Source organism: Acanthopagrus latus, chromosome 3 (genome assembly GCF_904848185.1).
Source record: "Acanthopagrus latus isolate v.2019 chromosome 3, fAcaLat1.1, whole genome shotgun sequence".
NCBI classification, from domain to species: domain Eukaryota; kingdom Metazoa; phylum Chordata; class Actinopteri; order Spariformes; family Sparidae; genus Acanthopagrus; species Acanthopagrus latus.
Window position 1 is genome coordinate 1,843,337 of NC_051041.1, and position 4,495 is coordinate 1,847,831.

A 4,495-nucleotide genomic window follows, 5' to 3' on the forward strand; every position below is an offset into this window, starting at 1 on the left:
AATGACGAGGAAACACAGCGTTACCTTTCGTCCGCCATGTTTCAGCAACTCGTGCACCAAGTTGTTCTCAGACTTTCTGAGGTTGTTGTTCCGACTTGAGAACTGTCTGGATGGAATTGAGCCAAATTCTTCATATTAGGAGGCAAAAACTTCAACCACTGCTCTATGACTCAAGGTTAATAATACATCGCTTGTGACACGCCGTGTGTTACTGCTTACCCTTGTGTTAATTATTCATTTCAACACAAGACAATTTAAAATATAAGTTTGGTTTCTGTTAAATGACTAAAACAGTGTTGAAACAAGAGATTATGTGTCATGCAGGATTTCAACGTGACAAACTGAGCAGATCAGCTGTGTGATTCCACGTCTTCATGAGCATCCAGGACACTGTGCCACTGGGTCCTTTCCTGCTTTTAGATGATAAAAACTAGGTGAAACTAGGTGTTTCATATTTTTGAAGTCTCATGGGATCAGACATCCTAATTCTTCCCTGAAGGCCAGATGACAGATTTACCCAGTAGAGCTGCCCATGCAACACCACTTGAGCAACACGGGCAATACCAGCCTTACTCAACTTGGGAGGATTATACCTGATTAAACTTACCAACTTATCCTCCCATCCTTGGGAGGATGTAGATAAAATATCTTAAGGAAGTATGTGCTCAACTAAGGCTGATCTAAGGTTGCATGCTGTGATGACTCCAAACAAACCAGTCACTGCTGACAGGCAGAACATATCTTAGGAGGCTACAGTACAACAATCCAACACAGGAGCTCAGCTCAAGCTTTAGCTGTAAGTGTTTGCAGTTGTTGGGTAGTTAGCTCTGTTAGCTGTGCAGTAAATCACGCTATGCAGGGTGGAGGTGAAGTCTGGAGTTGGTTCCAAAGGAGCCAAAACAGAGAAGAGTTGCAACTTTGCTGAGCGGGGTTTGATTTTCTCTCAGCGATGGCGGTACCAGCTGCTCAGCTGATGTAGCGCGTGTGGCCTGACCAGTGTTTGGAGGTAGACGCCCAGGTTCCTCATCTTTCAACCCGCTGGAGGTACAAAGTGGTATAACACGACCGGACGGACCAGGGTAGTTACAAGATAGAAGACGTCTTTGGCGTAATGTCAACAATGTTGTTTCTGTCCTGTTGATGATGTAATGCTTACATCAGTATGACATAATCATAATGAATTGAATTTTCTGCTGAACCTTGGATGTCCTCTTTCTCTGTACGCGATCGATTCTATGTTCCAGTGCGAAGATAATTTCACGGATGCTCCAGGAAGCTGCTTATCGATCGCTTACAGGAAATGCAGCCTTTAATTTGAAGTGTGACACTTTGAGGAGTCTCTGCTGAGAAGTACACCGACCGGTACTGGAAGCACTCGACTTTCAAGGATGTTTGTGAACCTGCTGAAGCGGCTCCACCTGCCTATTTCATAACCATCCACGCAGTTATCCACCCATGCTCAAAGTAGAATCCAACGCTTAATGTTCATGGTGCGCCACCAAATTATAGCTTCTCAAATCACAGAGGATCAAGTTCAGCCCTGTGACTGTAATAACACCGTTTACAGGAAAAAGACCTGCAGACGTGGACAAATGTAGAACAAGCTGCAGAAAGATGCTGAGTAAGAAAGGTAAAAAGTGGAGAGAAAAGCATCTGTTGTACAGAATAAAACAATTTCTGTTAGTCAAGCTGTATTCTGGGAAGTAGACGTCAATGCGTTCAATGGAAAAACCAACAGATGTTGTGAGAAAAGATCCCGGATAGGCACAATTTATCTGTCGGTAAAAAAAAAAAAAAAAATGTAGACAAACTGAGCACGATCAGTCAGTCACAGTTTACAGATCGACTCTGACGTACTCACATTGTGAGTGCTCAGTTTCCTGTGAGCAGCAGCTTTTGTTTTTGAACACCTTGTATGAGCAGCGGACGATTTTGACCTATTGTGAAAATGTTTGCAGCGGTCATCATAATGATCAAACCCAAATGTGTTTAACTGAGGATGGAGGGCCTCGTTCAAAGATGACTAAACACTGGCCTCCTACTATCCAGCCTCCGTGATCCAAAGAGAAGCACGAATTTGTAATGTAGTCGTTTGCATTTGATATGACGACATTTTAGCCGTCTTCATGTTGCGACCACCTCGTGATGGTTTGGAGAAAGAGGTTTTGACTATCTCTCATCAGAATAATCTGCTGTTGTTGGCACTGGCACAGCTGGAGAAAGTCTACATGTCTCACTGTAAATATCTGGTTAACATGGCTGGAAAAAGTCCCCACGTCTCATCAAAGTACCAGCTTCTTGTTTCTTTGTCCAGTCATCAACCTGGTTTTGTTGCCACGGATATACTTGAAAAAGTCCAGATGTCTTATAATAAATATGCAGTTTTGTTGCCACTGGCTTGAGATTTGGCAGCTCTGTGGATTTAATTTAATGTTTCGTCTCAAAGTTAAAAGTAATACTGTATTATTTGTGCTAGGACCTACAGTAAATGACCTTGCTGCAGCCTTTTATTTTGAAACTGAACACACACAGAGGATTAGGCCAGTTGGATGCATCACAAGTCTGTCACAATAAGGCGAATGTTCACCCTTCAGTCATTCTCTATTCCTGTAAATTGTCTCGGGGGAAGATAATTTGTTTTTGTTCCTGTGACATGTCACAGGAATATTAAGATGTCCAGCAGCTGACTTGGAAATTCCAGATTTATAAAAACAGTATGAGAAATGGTCAGTGACCTCAGGAGGTCTGGTGTAGACATTCCAGTAAATCCAGACAACGGTATGTAACAAACAAGAGCGTGGCAGAGCAGCCTGACTTGTTTATTTGCAGAAACATTCATTGTGTCATTGTGAATACAGACATAGAGATCGACACCACAGGAAGCTGAATGTTGACTGATTTCATGTTTTTCTTGTCTGTTCCTGAGTGTGGATGGTGAAGTTCTGGGTCCAGCAGTGCACTGTGTGTGGCTCATCCAGACCTCCTCCATGTTTTTGTAACAAATTACATTACGTGGAGGAAAGAGTCCCTTCTTGTTTAATGTGTCATTATGTTGTTCCTTGGTCTTTTTTTTGGTTTGGTTCTTTTCATCTCTCTGGACACCGACTTGGTCAGGGTTAGGAAAACATGGTGGTTTGGCTCAAATACGCCCACGCGTTGCCACAAAAAAACCAGTCAGTCCACCTGCTGATGTTAAAGATAACTAATAAGCTTATAGTGTGATGAGTGCTAACAATATATATCCTGGAGCCTGGACTTTAAAGTTAACAGCTCTGCATGACCAAGCGCAGACCCCAGAGGCCTGAGCTCTGGCTTTCATCCGCAAAATGTCCCTGAAAGACCACGCTGTGCTGGACACAGACATGCAAACACAATATCAAGCATAGGAGCTGTTCTGATGAAACATGTCAAACCCACTTCCCGTTGACAGCAGCCTTATCTCCATGATTATAAAACCAAATATTCGTCTGGAGCACACCGTACTTTCCACTGAAGCTGAATGTTTATTTTTATTAGAGAGAGCCAGTGACTGTGTTACTCCAAATATATCATGAACTAAACATCTGTCAGAGATTAATAACACCGTCATTCACTGTTTTATTTATGTAATTCTGAGGTAGTTTCACTTTTACTACACCACACAGTAATAAAGTAAAAGTGATGTCTAGCTTTAGAGTGGAAACACACGCAAATCTGATATCCTGACGTTTACAGCTTAATCTTATTTGCAATGCTTCTTCCCCATTAAACTACCACATAACAAGCACTTTGTGTGTTTTAACTGTCACCTGTTTCATATTCAAGCTTTTTTTTTTGTTTGTATTTTATGGTGCAAGTTTTGCTAGTAAAGTTTTTTGTTGGTACGTGATATTTGCAGAAAATGTCTTGACATCCTGACAGCAGTCAGTAAATCTGTAGACCGTCACAGGCCTCTGAAAGCACATCATCACCTCATTCAGCTTGTGTGAGATAATAGCTTGACAGAGGTGAGTTCTAACACAACCATGTTTCCACAACCCTTGAGCAATTAATGTCAACACAAAGCACACAGTCCCTGAGCCAAAAGAGAGAACCGCTGCAGCAGCAACACGCTCTTGTTTCAGCTAACGGTAGCACAAAGCACACTGTCTCTGAGCCATAAAAACAGAGTCACTGTAATGGTAACACCTTCCTATTGCTGCTAACACAAAGCACACAATCCCTGATCCATAAAACAGAACTGCTGCTGCAGTAAGTTACACACTTCTTTAGTGACTAATTTGAGCACAAAGCACACAACCTCTGAGTCAAAAAAGAGAGCCACTGCATCAGTAACACACTAACTAACTAACCTTAGCACAAAGCACACAGCCCCTGAGCCACAAAAACAGGGTCACTGTAGTACTAACACACTCTTGTAGCGGCTAACCTTTGCACAAAGCACACAGTCTCTGAGCCATAACACAGCTGCTGCATCAGGAATACACTTCTTTAGCGGCTAACCTTAGCACAAAGC